The following is a 15,858-nucleotide window of genomic DNA, read 5'->3' as shown; positions in this document are numbered from 1 at the left end:
AGGACAAACTCCTCCCTTCCGCAAAGAACGCCACACAAATGCACAATACGGCGTGCTAGTTGTCTTGCTCTGACCATCTACAACTTAAACGCCGTCCACCAACTCAAACAAGCCTTTGAATTCCAGATTTCTTTAGAACTACTGTTGCTGGGTTAATGGGAAAAAAAAAACACGTCAGAGACAATATTGATTGCTGCAAGTCTACTCTTACAAGTGGCCGAATTTTAATTTATATTCAAAGATTTGGTCTTTCTTTTCATCGTTTTGGTCTTTCGAAATTTCCTAAAAAGAAAAAAAAACTGATCTATTGAAGATACAATTTTCCCTCTGTAAAGTTGTTAAAAAATACTGCCGTGTTTGCTATTGTTCAGATTTCTTTATATGTTGCCTTAAAACACTTTCTTTCAATGAGCATGGCCAGAGTAATTCTGCTATTGTATAAAATGGGAATATAAACAGAGTTTTGAGGGCTTTTGTGCTGGAGTCACATTTGGAGTGTGCCTTTGAAGATAAGTGATAAAGCAACACTTTCTGCTTCAGATTCTTTGACATCTGTCATGGACTAATGACCCCATTCTCCGGGAGGAAAATGAGCGGCACTGGCTGTTATCTAGTGTTGGTGGGCTTCTGACCCAGACAAAACAAACTTTTTCCTTCTCCCTGAAAGCCTCTGTTTCTCATTTCAAAAGCAGACGTTTACAGTTTTGCTTTTTCGATGCGCCCATCAACATTTCAAATTGCTGTTTTAATGTGACATTTAACTGCTACAACAGACACAAAACAGGTGAATTCACTAAACGTGAAACACTGAAAACAGTCAAATGGGGAAAGTAGCCATTCAGGAGCAACTCAGGTCTTTTCAAACTGCCTTTTTACCCTTTGGCACACAAACACATTCATTGATGAATAGTTTCACATTGACAGATAAGTTCTTTGTTGACTGTATTGCAATCTGTGGAGGCGGGTTGAATTGCTTAGGCAAGGCGTTCAGTTTATTGCTGAGAGAGGCAGCTGGTTTGAATGACAGCATTAGAAATGCTCTGCATTACTGTCCTGGGAAAATGCAGGGTGAAAACCCCATTTGAATGTCTCTCTCTGACACTCTCCTGACGGTAAGGAAGGAAGTGATGCTGCTTGGAACAAACCTGGACTGATTGCACTCTTCCTCTTCTGCTTTTTGGTCTCAGGAAATCTCTCGTTTAGCGCAAGCGTTTTAAAGCTCACGGCAGGCTGGCTTTCCTACAATAACATTGTAAGACACCTAAGATTGCTGCAAACGTTCATCAGAAGTCTTGTATCAATGTTTCCTCTTTGCCTCCATTAGAAATATGGAAATGTTGATTTTACAGGTGCAGACTTTTCCATGTGTTTTTGTATGTTTTAGCAATGTGCTGCTATTCAGGCAGGATTGAGAGTTGCAACACAGAGTGCTGCATTTCACACGTATCTGTTTTGGTTTGGGCTTCATTCTCAGCCATGATAGGAAGACGGAACATCAGGGCACAGATGGCTGCCACTGTTTCAAAAAATACCAAGTCTTAAATATTTCAGGCATGATTTTTTTTCTGATTAGGTTCACAGACACCAGCTGGTGTGTGTGTGTGTTTGTGTGTGTGTGGACGACCCTCTGCGTTTACACTCCAGCTGGGTCGTGCTTAAAATAAAAAAATAAAATAAAAACCTTGCACCTACTTAACAGAGAATACCCATTCTGCAGATAGAACAGCAGACAGGCATTACAAGGGTAACTGGGAGTGACTTGAACTTAGGTTGAAATTGAGATTTTTATTTTTATTTTTTTTTTGAGGGGGGGGGGGGGGGGTTATTTGTCAGCTCTTGGTCAGGAAGATAAGAGGATCAAGAAGATCCTCTTAAAAGGTCAAAAATCCACCACAACTCCAGACTTCTTCTCCAAACTAAACAGCTGACCTTTAAAATGAAACCTGTTTTGGGGAATTTTGTATTTTATGCTTCGGAAACAGAATCCAGAACATACATGTGTGTAAAGAAAGGGCATAAATGACCACTTTTCAAGTGGTTTTTGTGAGTTCTTAAATAATGAATAATGATGCTTTACGTAAAGTAGCTCTTTGTTATGACATAGCACTATGGTGCCTTTCTGTATACAGGTAAGGCAAGTCTTGAGCAATCGTTGAAAAAAGCTGAAAAACGATGCAAGTAAAACTTTAAAAGACAATAATGAACTGTGTCATCTCTATAGTTGCAGACTACTACTGACAATGTATTTACTTTGATCATAAAGACCCAGTCCCAACCATCTGTTTTACAAGGATTCCCAGTAGTCTGTTAATTATGTTTATGCTGTTTTTAGGCCAAATAAAAAATGTGTCATTTTCTGGGGCATAGTTTCTGCAGAGCAGCAGTAAATGGTAAATGGCGTATACTTATATAGCGCTTTTCTACCTTCTTTCAAAGGCCCAAAGCGCTTTACAGTCACAGTCCCATTCCCCCATGTACACACACATTCACACACTGATGGCGGCTCCGCTGCCGAAAACTGGCGCCAAACCGCCACCAGAGGCAAGGGGGGGTTTAGTGTCTTGCCCAAGGACACCTCGACACATGGGCGTGCAAGGCGGGAACCGAACCTGCAATCTTACGTTCAGTTGGCGCCAGTGTTCGGCAGCGGAGCCGCCACCAGTGTGTGAATGTGTGTGTGAATGGGTGAATGGGACTGTGCCTGTAAAGCGCTTTGGGCCTTGTAGGTAGAAAAGCACTATCTAAGTATACGCCATTTACCATTTACCACTTAATGAGAGCTCAAGGCAGGGAGCATGTGGCAGACCCAGTGTATTTTCTATGTCACAAGTTGTTTTTCAAACTAGTTCATCAGAAATTCACCTCTGAGTTGTGGGTGGGACATCAGTGCTGCAAGCTTTTTCCAACTGCAGGTTTTTCACCTGCCCCAGATTCACAATGATTTGAATGGAAAATTACTCACAAATGCAGTTTTAAGATTTAGTCTAGAAAAGCGCAGTGCTAGGACCAGTTAAGATGCGGGACCCTTAAGCTCCCAGGCCTCTGAAAAAGGACCTTAGCTGTGTGTGTGTGTGTGCCTTCCAATTTCAGAAAAGTGCCTCAAGAACATGTGAAAAACACCAAAAAAGCGTCTATGGGTCTATAACCATACATGGTGATGTAGTGGTTAGCGCTCTTTTCTTTCTGTCTGGAGTTTTCGTGTTCCCCTCATGGGTTTTCTTTGGGTGCTCTGGTTTCTCTCTACATTCTAAAAACATGCTGAGATTGGCAACTAAATTGTCCTTCAGATGTGAGGGTGGCTTTCTGTCTCTGCAATGGATTGGTAAACTGTCCAGGGTGAACCCCACCCTCACTGTAGATGGGCTGGGCTCCAGGAACCCCACAGCCCAAGATGTAAAGCAAGTACAGCTGAATGGATGGATGAATGATTTTAACTATAGAGGAAAAAGCTGCTCTCTGGTTCTACTTTGCTGGTTAGCTGCTGCAGGCTTAACCAAAGGGAAGTTTTAGATATTATTTTGGTGTCCGTTGGATAGCTCAGTTGGCACAAGTGAAATCAGGGTTCAATCCTAGGGGGTGCAATGAGCCTTATCCAATGTGGGTTCTTGGGCAAGACCCCTGTGCACTACTGCCCTCCTGGGTCAAAACCACCTGTACAAATAAGTGAAAAACTAGTTTGCTCTGATGGCATCTGACTGGATGAAAGGTGAATAAACAGTAAAGGAGGATTCACATTCCACTTTTGGATGCTGCAGGAACAACACATTAAGGGGCTTAAAGAGAACACTCAATCAAACAAAAACATTATGAAAAATAGGACTTCACTTCTTCTTTCTCATGTGAGAATTCAAATCAGTGTCTTTTATTACCTGCCTCCCAGTTGAAATACCTACAGAAGTGACAAAGTAAAAAAAAGTATAAAGAAATGGATTCCTGGTTTCCTCCGGCTCCAAACAGCACAGACTGGTTTCCTTTGGGGTTTTTCAACTGCCAATGTCTCATCCTCCCATTTGTTCTTGGTTTTTTCACTCTGGTTCTTAGTTCTTTAACTTATTTTCAGATCCCTCTTCACACAAACTCTACTGCACTCTCTACTCAGCACTTCTTCTTCGTCTGGGGTTTAATTTGCGGTTGACAAGCAAGTTAGTGATGGATTATCGCTCACTGGTCTCCATCTATACCATAATTTCCCTCCCTTCCATTTTCTCCTCGATGTATCTCTGTTACTTCCCTTGTCTTTGCTTTTCCTCTGAATATTCTCACCCAAAATAAATCCTTCCCATAAACTTCGTTTGTGTGAGAAAATGTATCATATAGTGAGATCCATGAAACCCCAGATGACTCAGAAAAAACGTTTGGAAGGTGTTCTTTAATTTACAGCAATAAAAACTGGAAACCCTAAAATCATTACAAGTCACTTATACATTCCATTCTATGTTGCATTCTGTATACACATTAATCTATTTACACAAACAATAACAAAATGTCCCACAAAATGTAAACTTTTTCTAAGATAAACACACTGGGCTGTACCAAGATATCAGAGGTGTAATCAATCTACTGATGACTTTCAGCTCTGGTGTCTAATTACCTTCTATGTATATCAGCTCTGTTGTTAGAGCTGCTCTGATTTGCCCATCCACTTCTGTTAGCGAAAGTAGGGATGCTCTGCAGCCTTGACCCTGCAGGACCTCAAAGTGGAATGTATGAGGGAGAAGTGGGTAGCAGCCAGGTGTGCAAGCTGCTCTACTGAAAGTTAAGAGAATGGGTGAGTATTGGATACTTCATAGTTTTTAGTGGAGGAAAATGGAAATGTAGGACGGTATGTGTGATGTGCAGCTTATGTGTCTCTATCCTGATGTGGTTTGAGTTCCTGTCTGGCATAACAGGCCCTGCTCTGTCACATGAATATATTTTAGACACAGCAGAAATTTGGTGGCAAATGACGTCCACAGTTGAAATCTACTTCCACTTTATTTATGCATTTCTAATCTTAACTTATCTCAGTACCATCGAGAATATTGTTGCTGCTCAAATGATCAAATTCAGATTCTCAAACCTTGTGACAGCATTTTGTTCCAGAAGATACAATTATTTCCCAGATTAAATTGTCATGTTCTGTTGTAAATGTATCCTTTACTTGTAGAAACTGGAATTATATTTAGAATTTGATGCAACATGCCATTAGTGCTCATTTCTTGAAATGTTGTTGCGACACTCTTTATTTAGGAGTTTCAGGACGCAGAGCAGTCTGGGAGTGTTGGAATAAACTATTCAGAAAAGTAATTTATTACAGTAACATTACTCTTAGCTGTAACAATATTTAGCAAAGTATCTTTAAAGAACTTTAAATAATTTGCATAACTCATCATGTGCCCAGCAAGTTTTGCATTACAGACTTAATTGTTCACGGAGACTAGACCTCATAGGGGTTAAAATCTAAGGATTAAAATATGCCAAAATCTTATTTTTGCTTTTAGTCAGCTCCTTTGAGCCTTTTTGTTATACTTATTTGGCCCTAATCATCAACATTTTTTGTAAGCCATTAGAGACCCTAAGACTTTAAACTCACATTTTTATTTTGCCTCTCTTGTAAACCAGATGCAGTCATTTGAAGCCACTTTTAATTTGGAAGCTGCCTTTTTTGGCACCCAAATTTCTTAGGCGCATAAACCTCAAGTTGTCTTTTGTTTTCTTCAAAAAAAAAAAAAGAAAACCTTCATTTTTATTTTTATTGAATATATTGACAACTTAAGTGGTAACAGAGAGTAACTTCAAAGTAATAGAGGACTTGGGTAGCACAATTAGGCAAAGCATATATGCTATGCAAAGATCTACTTGTATAATAAAATAATTTATTTAAAAAGTATATCAATCCAACAAAGTAAAATGGAATATTAAGGCATCTGACTGAACAATTGCCCCAAAAAGCAAACTCAAACTATTTTTTCGTCTGTGTTTATGACCCTGCTATGATATAGAACAGAAACATAAAAGGCACGCTCTTAACTCCCTAAAAACAGGAAATAAACATGGCTCTGGAAAATAGCACTTCACCTGTAAACTAAGACCAAACCCAGTGATAAAACGGCTGAAGATCTGGGCAGATCAGGAGATCGCAGCACCGCTCTCTGTTGCTATCGGGGGAAGCAAACCATGAACTGAGTTCAGCCAAAAAGCCTGGGGGAGACGGGGGAGGCTGAGATTTAAAGTCGCTATCCTGGGCCTTCGTCCAATCCACAGCAAACACGAATCAGCAAACCTGCAGAGATCCACAGAGAACAGTTCCAGAATAAATCAATTCATGGCATTGACTTATAATAAAAATTTGTATAAAGATATAACAATTAAAATAAATTATTTATAAATGGTTTCTGATGGCATGACATTACATTTGCAAAAGAGAATATTGTATTGCAAAGACCTACTTAGGTAAAAACTTGATCAAGAACAATATTTATGCAGTTTAGAAGTTTTTGTTTTTTGTGGTTTTGCTGCATGGTGGCGCAGTGGTTGGTGCTTTTTGCCTCGCAAGAAGGCCCCGGTTCAAGTCCTGGCTAGATGACCTGAAACAGAGTCACCAATAGGGGACCTTTCTGTGTGGAGTTTGCATGTTCTCTCTGTGCATGCTTAAGTTTTCTCCAGGAACTCCGGCTTCCTCCCACCGTCCAAAAACATGCTTCATCGGTCAATTGGTTATTATAAATTGTCCCTAGGTGTGAATGTGAGTGTGCATGGGTGTGTGATTTGTGGCTCTGCGACAGACTGGTGACCTGTCCAGGATGTACCCTGCCATTGCTCACGAGTGGCCAGGATAGGCTCCAGCAGCCCTGTGACCCAGAAAGGGACAAAAACAGGTTTAGACGATGAATGACTGAATGAAATTAGTTTTACAAATGTCAGGCAAAATGGTTGGCCCTCAAACATTTTCACCTCATCACATATGGCCTAGGTTATTTGGTTACTCTAAATTATCCCCAGGTGTGAATTTGAGTGGGCATGGGCGTGTGATTGTGGTCCTGCGACAGTCTGGCAACCTGTCCTGGGTGTCCCCTGCCTTCTCCCGTAAGTGGCCTGGATTAAAATAATTTAATAACATTAAATGCAAATGATCTATTTAAATAATATTTTTTATTGCAATGGCATACTTTTCATTTATTCACATAGAAAACAAATGCATCTATACGTGTTTTTGCCAAAATTACTGTGAATTTTTCGCACCGTTCATTCCAAGTTAATAGATGGCATGTTTTGTCTTGTCTTCATATTGAACTCCTTAAAAACAGCCACAGTCTCTTGGCATGGATGGACACAGTTGCCTTCTTTTTTCTTTTTTCCCCACTAGTCGTGGTGGTGGAAAGGGTTATGGGACAGTGTTTCCATAAGTTTACATCGGTTCATAACGGAATTTAGCCATTCACAATCAAGAAATCACACACGCAGCTTTTAGAATATGCTGGGGGGTACATATTATTAATTCTATGACAGGAGAAAATGTAATGCAGCCCACATTTGGCCCACTGGCTGGACTTTGGACATGCCTGCCCTAAATGCAAACTTAACTTAAATCCTAACCCTAATCCTATACTTATCCTTAACCATAAACTGTAAACAGTTTATTAGTGGAAACTTGTAAAAGTGCAGAACTAATTGATTAATGGAATGTAAGCACAATTGGTGAGACTTCAAAGACTGAAAAATATTCAAATGTATCTGCATCGTTAAGTTTACTTTTTGTTTAATGTCTTAAAATCTGCTCTGAGGTTCTTCTAAAAAATCTGCTTTATTCTATGTGTGAAATAAGGTTTCATGTTCGAAGTGGAGGCGAATCTGTCACCTTTCCTTCTGCAAAACCTTTTCTGAATTCATTAGGTAGATGGACCCCAAAGTCATGTCATACTTGCATTTCTATATTTTTCTTTGCTCCACTGTTGAATAAAGTAACTTCATGGCCATTTGAGGGACTGTTTGACAAACAGTTTGTGGAGTTGAAGCAGGTGTCCCTGGCCTGAAACACAGACCCCGGATTTTAAAAACACTCTTAAAGCCACTTGGCATTTTTGTACAAGCAGCTGCATCACAAGTTCAGATTGTTTGTGCACAGGTGTGAAGGACATATTTAGAGTGGTGTTGTGTTAAGAGAACTTGAAAAAAAAACCCAGCAACCTCATACTTGAGATAAGGGGATGAAGATCATTTTAAAGAAAAGTTTTAGTAATTTAATTGCAATAATTGCAATAATTCCTTTTTTTTTCTTTTCACCAGAGAAAAGATGTTTTGTTATAAAACTTTTCACAGGTGAAATGGGTTGTAGGTAAAGAACATTTATTAAAATTAAAAGTTCACCATGAGAGTCTTCACTCAAAAAGGAAGACAAACCATAGGTAAATAAAATTAAAAAAAGAATATGATAATTAGATTGAGTCGCAGAAAAGGAAAAATATATGATTTAATGAAATATTCTGCCCAAAAGTATAGCCTTGCTTTTATTTGTCCCGTCTTGCATGGAAAAGTGTTCAAGTTGTCCTTCTAAACAACCTATACAGATGCACTTTCACTTTCATATTTAAGTTAAAGTCCCACTATCTGTCACACACCTAGGTGTGTGAAAGTTGTTCTCTGCATTTGACCCATCCCCTGCATGATTAACCCCCCAATCCCTAAATGCTGACTGTCAAGCAGGGATGGGTCCCAAAATGGGTCCCATTTTTAAAGTCTTTGGCATGACTCAGCCTGGATTTGAACTCATGACCTTCCAGACACTCTGACCACAAGGCCACTGAGCTGTTAATTTACTCAAAGAATTCAAATTGGTAAACGTTTTTTTTACTCTTCGAAACTTGTGCATTAAAATCTGCAGACTTATAAAAGCATAAATATCATCGAGTATAAAAACAGGTACATTTTGTGTTAATTTCTCTATTGTGAAAAGCAAATCCGGCCCAACTAAAAACCTTTGAATAAGTATGTTTTCTGTCTGAATTTTGCGTCCAAACCCGACTATGGCAAAAGAAAAATTTTGTCTTCAATATGCAATTGAATTTCCTTCACGCTTGACTGTTTCTTAAAAGCATTTGTCCTGACTCAGATGGAGCACACTTGAATGATCCTATCCATATTCCCGACTTTGTTACGAGACAACGTCTTCCATTTCCTCAAATGGAGGAGCCTCATATTTCCATGTTTCCAGCTGCAACAAATGTTTCTGATTGGCCCTTTTATTTATGTGCCACCAACCTCTTGTTAGGTTACAAACTGGAACAAAGTGACACCGGCAGAAGCTTGTGCTCTGTCAAGGATAAAAGGATCATATTTCAAAGCTCTTTTCATACAAAAATCATATTCAATTTTTTTTATATATTTATAAAAATCTGTTCAGAAAAAGTTTGTTATATCAAAGTAATTATAATATACAAAAAAAATAGGAATAATGGGAAAATAGCAGTGAGCAATTAATATAATGACAGTAGTTTCTGTTAAAATATTAGTTTATCTAATTTGGTTAAAAATGTTTTTAATGTATTTAGCAGTTTAAATATCTAAACTGTTCCAACACACCAATACAGCTTTGTTAGAAATTATTATAATTATTTTTGCTTGTTGTTGTTGTTGTTTAGACTATTAAATTTTATTTATTTATTATTTTTTTGTCCTTTTCATGTTGGAAATACATACATAAAAATGTTTTTGACACAACAGATGAAGCATCATTTGGTTACAAAGAGCATTTAAAAAAATAAACTTTTCCAAAGCACAGTTTTGCATCCATAAATAAGATGGCATGCAACCTAAAATGAAACACAGGATGTATAATTTAATATCTCTGCTTTAAGTTAAGCTTTACAAACAGACGTTCTCACCAAAAACCCTGTCTCAACTGCCAATCAAAGCTCAAGAATTACTGCATGTTATGATGTTAAAAACTGCATTGATATGTCCTGGCATGATGTGTTCTAACCTTTGGTTCAATTGATTTATTCAAAGCAAAAGGTGAAGCCATTAGTTTCTGCTCTGAGATCCCTCTGTGAAGCCAACTCTGAATTTATAAAATTTCAAGGAGCTCTGATAATTTAATATGGAGTGCCCTTTTATAGGTTAGGTCACCTACAGCGCGCCTAGCAAATTCAATAAAGAACAGTAATAGAAAACAGGATGTCAGGTGGGCTCCCTGCTTATAAAATCATTAACAACAGCGTGTCTTTCCTCATAAAGGAGCCCATTTATTGTGACGAGGAAATGTTATGAAAGTGTAGGGACCAACTCAATTTATTTTTCATTAGGAATTAACTTAGGAAAATCTCTCAGAGCGTTAATAGCTGCTGGTGTACATCAGCAGTGTGAACTAATAGCTTTTAGAAAAGGCTGTTCAGAGGATTGTTGCACATTTTTTGAAATATTGCTCTCAGTTAAATTAATGGCCCTTTTGTGGTAAGTATCAGCCCATGTAGTGCCAATGATGTTGTACTGAGAGCACATAAACATTGCAATTTAAAAGGTCTTTGTCCTTCTGATGGTGGGATTCGACTTCCAGAGGGGAGACCGAATGAGCGGGTCGGGCTTTGTTGCTTGTGGGATTTCAATGAAACCCATTTGATTTAAAGATTTACTGATCAGATCGCTCGAACGAGGTGTGGATGCATTAATGTCGGAGAGGGGAGTGGGTGTGGGTGTGGGTGTGTGTGTGTGTCTGTGTGTGTGTGGGGGGGGGGTTACATTTCCTGTGGAGGACAAACCAAAGCTCCACTCATTTATCTGACAAAAACCCACCGTCTACGATTACTGGAACCCCAACCAATCGCACAGCAGCCAGTGACTTCATGGGACAGTGCAGTTGTTTTTTTTTCAAAAGCTACTTGATTGGACTGCCACATTTGCAACATTGGAATTGGTTTATTTTAAGCAATCAAAACAATCTATCACTAAATAAGACAAAAGAAATACAGATGGATAGACGGATAGATCATAACATTGGATGACAATTGGAAAAATAACATTTGGTGAGTAAAAAATGTATACTTCTATTTACATTTATTGACACACACATGTAAATGATGCCATTTTATTACTCTTAATCAGAAATGCATATATTTATACTTATACACAATGAATCCATTAAATTTGAAATTTGTCAAAAAGACTTAAAAAGTCCTTGGAGGACGTACATTTGTATAATCCTACCCCAGTTATGCTTTACTTAACTATCTGTTTTTGCTTTCATTATCTGGTTATTAACTTTTAATTTGTTATTGAAATTTTACCAAACCAAAGCGAAATGTCGCCACATTTTGCACAGGTGGTGAAGGACAGACACAGAACATTTTTCTTTGGAGGGGGGCAGAAGCCTTTGGAAGGGTGGAAAATGAGAACGTCAGAGCGGAAGGCCCTTACAAATCAAATGATCAAAAAAAGTATATGTAAAAAAATCTCATAAAATACGCAATTTGAGGTCTCAAGATTTCATATTAAATTATTGTTTATTTTTATTTTTTCTTAAAGAAGCTTGTATGGATTCCTTAATCTTAGGCAAAATTATTGATACTAATATTGAATCCAAAAGCAGGTACCTCCCCCCATAGCTGTGCCCCTGGACAAACATGGAGCAAAGTCAAATTCATCAAATATTGGTGTTGAAATACATATTATACATCAGAGTGCAGCTTTTCATTTGCATATTTCTCGTCACTTTCTAGCAAATCCACATGTATACATAACTAGCATTTAACTGTAAGCCTTAACTAAAGTTTTGCTGAGATGTTAAAAAGGCATTAAATTTATTTTTTTAGTTCTTTTGGATATGTTCTATAGGACTTAAAGCTTTGGCATTCTGCACAGACTGCCCCACATTGAAAGCTGCTGAGAGTTTCAAAAACCTCAAAACCCCTGCAGGAAAGAGCTTCCTAGTCAGATTTGGTGTAAAAACTGCTTCATCTTGTCCACCATGACCTCACTTTTTTCTATTTATGTGCCATGGCTCAGCATTTTCATTGCAGACCCACTAAGCTCCCGCCCTTAGAGACCCACCCCTTGTTTTGTTTTTTTGTGTGAGAGATTAATTTGCTGTTCTCGCACCCTGATCTGTGTGAACTGGCCTTCCTCTGCAGGCTATGAAGGGGATGCTCTACCAAAAACATTTTTGGAAGTGCAAAAGTAACACACCTGGTTGATGGAGAATCCTTCGCCTAGAGAAAGCTGACCTTCAGGGAATGCGCTGAAATGACATTAGACTGCCATTTGCTATATGCATTTTCTATAGTACATTCTTATGAAGATGTTTTTTTTAAGTTTGCTAAATAGAAATCACAAGGAGCAGAGCCTACATATGTAAAAAGGTTAAAAAAAAGCACATTTATTTTAACAAGACTTGAAAAGTGCAATGCAGAGGAAACAAAAAGGAAAAAAAAAGAAGTGTAATGAGAAGAATTTCAAGTTAAAGTTTCCATATCGCGCTCAGTGGAAAGCGCTCCCAGAGTGGAGGACAAAAGCATTGATCATGCTGATGGATGCTGTGTCTGTGCTGAACAAAATGGGGGTTTACGTCGAGGATGAGAAGGAGAGTGGTGATCCAACGGAGCTCAACCTCTGTGATGCCTGGAACAAAAAAAAGAGGGGCCCACTAAAAATCAAATGTGCACATATCAAAGACGGAGCATGGGGAAGATTTAAATCTGAACCCTCAAACAAGGAAGATCAATAGCAGCTGTAAATAGATAATTGATTGTTAAAAACCTGTGTAACATTGTGTAAGGCAAATATTTAGGAAGTTTAAGTCCATTTTTCTTTAATTGCATATAAAAGAAATGCGCTAAAAACTGGGAGGGGGGGGGGCTTTTCTTAGTTTTTTTTTAGTTTCAAATGGAAGTTGTCACATCTGTCAAAATTTCTAGTCTTCAATTAAATAGTATGCATTATTAAAAAAAAAAAAACAGCTTTTTGAATCCCGGCTCATGAGATGTTTAGTTATCTCTCGATTTAAATGATTTAGGTGTTCCATTATGTATGATGGACTGTGAGTTTGGAGTTTGTGCTTTGTGCGTGTTGTCTTTGAGATGTGCAGCTGCCGGTACGCAGCTGCACGGTGGCGCAGTGGTTAGCGCTCTTGCCTCACAGCAAGAAGGCCCCCAGTTCAAGTCCCGGCTGGGGGACATGATAAACTACATCAACGGGAGACCTTTCTGTGTGGAGTTTGCATGTTCTCCCCGTGAATGCGTGGGTTTTCTCCGGGATCTCCGGCTTCCTCCCACTGTCCAAAAACATGCTTCATAGGTTAATTGGCAACTCTAAATTGTCCGTAGCTGTGAGTGTGAGAGTGAATGGATGTGTGGTTGAAGGTATTCTACCCTGCGACAGACTGGCGACCAGTCCAGGGCATCCCTTGCCTACGCCCAGGTGGCCGGGATAGGCTCCGGCAACCCCGTGACCCCGAAAGGGAATAAACGGTCAAGAAGATGAATGAATGAATGAATGAGCTGCCGGTACGCCTGAAGACAGCCGAAACAATCCACAGCAGAGGTTAGTCCCTTTACAAAAGTGTGGTTATGGAACATGAATCTATTATTAGGTCTGCAGATTCAGCCTCCAAATGATTATAGTTCTTATGAATTATTGTATTTCAAGTCTTATGTTGGTTTAATAAACAGGGATTTTTAATATTTATTTTTTTAGTTTCATGATTGCTTTGAAAAAATTTCCTCACTTAGTATGTTAAATCTCCAAAGCAATGATGAGATGAAATTTTGTGTAAATATTAGATTAATCAGTGGCATAACTAATAGGCAAGATGGCTATTGCAGCTGCATGATGCATTTCTTATTGGATGCAACGTTTTCCACACATCAAATCCTGCTGCCTGTCCTGTCCCGTCTGTGTGCAGTGAAGAAAAACAAAACCTCACTGATCATGTTGGCATGTTTTAGGCATTGACATTAGAATTTCTTATGCATTTATATCAACAGACTGTTTTGGTTTTTTAAAGAACCGATAATCAGAAAGGAGTGGGTGAACACATACGCTCTCTTTATGCTGACAATTTGCACACTTCAGGGAGGCCGGCAGCTCCACTCTCATTGATTGGATCATCTTTTCTCTCCCACCGGGTCCCTAAAACTGTTAGTGATTTTGAGGTGCTGGTGCACAGTTTCCGAACTGTTTAGCTAAATTGCTTTTATGTGATATTTTGGTGCTGAATTCAACTCTAAAAACCATATTTCAGAAAGTTTTCTTTTGGTGCAAACCTTTCGTGCTAACACTGCTTGTTCATTATTATTATTGATACTGCAATAAGTACAATTAAATTCTGAATGTTGTAAAAATATTTTTCTGATGACATGAAGCACTTTATCTTTATTTGAAGTTATAAATCCTCATGGATTTGATAAATAATCTGTTCTTGGCCTAGTAAAGGCCAAGAACAAAAAACGCGACTTTGCAAATTTTCCATTTTAAGATAATTAAAAATGCTAATTTTTTTCCAAACTTTTTGGTTTTCAAAACTTAAGTTTGTGTAAGTTTTTTGTTTAATGCCACAAAGTCACGTGTGACGTTCAAGTGGCATCTCTCACAGGTTGCCTCATGTTTGTGTTTGTTGTGTGAACGTCAGCACAATCAATGGAGGAAATTAATACTGGCTACAACTGAACCCTTTTCTACTGCTTATATAAATAACAAGCTGTATTTCATGGTTTGCAGCAGCAAATCTATTTATTTTTTTAGTTTGAAGCTCTACAAAACAAACACTCTTCATTTTTGTATATTCTTACATTTAATGTGATTGTAATCTCACGTTTAGTCTCTAGATGTCAGTAATTCTTGGATTGTTTGCATTTACTGAGTGAGAATTGAGCTACTTGAGCTTGATTTTGATTTTTTTTTTCTTGGATTATAAACAATATAATGTATTAAAGAAAATGACATGTGGTTTGTGAATTTGCAAAAATGTCCTGAGTTTTTGTTTATATGTAGTTAAGTAGAACGTAAAAACCTTTTCTTTAGATAACTGAAGATAACTTTTTTTGCATCAGCAGTTTTCTACATAGAGTTCAAACTGTATTTTCTGAAACTGCAGAGCAGAATCAATTATTAAATACTAATTTAAAATATAATATAAAAAAGTATTTAATAAAAACTCAATGAAAGCCAATTTTTTCATCTTTTAAACCACAAAAATATTTTTAATAAATTTTCTCTAAAACATATTTTGCTATTAAAAGTGATGGGAAAACAATAAACAATGGAATTTGTTTCCACTAATTGTCACTTCAGTTTTTTACTTTTGTCTGTCACATGGAGAATTATATAAAGATAATATTACACTATTAAAAAGAGGGAGGCCAAGTGACAGAAACAGAGTGGACCCCCTAGGTTGGTGTCATGCTGTTGGCTTTGTTTGGATCAAGTCAGAACAATGCAGTGAGCTGGCCAAATCCTCTCCATCCTTAACAGGCATCCACAGAACTCCTGGTGCTCTCAGCATGACCCAGGCCGCATGCCGCAGGAGGTAGAAAACCCTGCCTAATCCTGTCAGTGCTTTTACAAATATCTATATTTCTTGACAGAGAAGATCTGAGAGTAATAAAACAACAGCAGGTGGTAATGTGGAAAATCTGCAGATTTTTTACATTTATGTTGTCTACAAATCCTAATCACTCCTCATCAAACTATAGGAGCCTTTTTAAAGAGTTATTTTACAAATGTGTTAAACAAAATAAATAAACATCTGTAAACAACAGAAAGGTATCATCAGCATAAAACATGATTAATAGTGCTGTTGAACATTCTGTTTGTATTATAGATGTCAGAGGCGCGGTTTATTTTTCATAGGTCGCTAGGCCATTGGGAGGGAATCACCACAATCATTGCGAA

The 15,858-nt window shown here is 38.1% G+C and overlaps 1 protein-coding gene across 2 annotated transcripts in view; it reads left to right on the top strand.

Annotated features, from left to right (window-relative positions):
* The first annotated feature begins 4,625 nt into the window (after positions 1 to 4,625).
* adgrl2a (adhesion G protein-coupled receptor L2a) overlaps positions 4,626 to 15,858 on the top strand; it is a 264,519-nt gene continuing 253,286 nt past the window's right edge. For both annotated transcript variants that reach the window (XM_078945821.1, XM_078945818.1), the window contains exon 1: positions 4,626 to 4,768. The gene's annotated coding sequence lies outside the window, so the exon portion shown is untranslated. The remainder of the gene's footprint in view (positions 4,769 to 15,858) is intronic.

This window comes from Oryzias latipes, chromosome 4 (genome assembly GCF_053564925.1).
Source record: "Oryzias latipes strain Hd-rR chromosome 4, Olatipes_Hd-rR_3.1".
In the NCBI taxonomy this organism is placed as follows: domain Eukaryota; kingdom Metazoa; phylum Chordata; class Actinopteri; order Beloniformes; family Adrianichthyidae; genus Oryzias; species Oryzias latipes.
The sequence above is the reverse complement of the archived record's forward strand: the minus strand, read 5'-3'. Positions and strand labels throughout refer to the sequence as shown.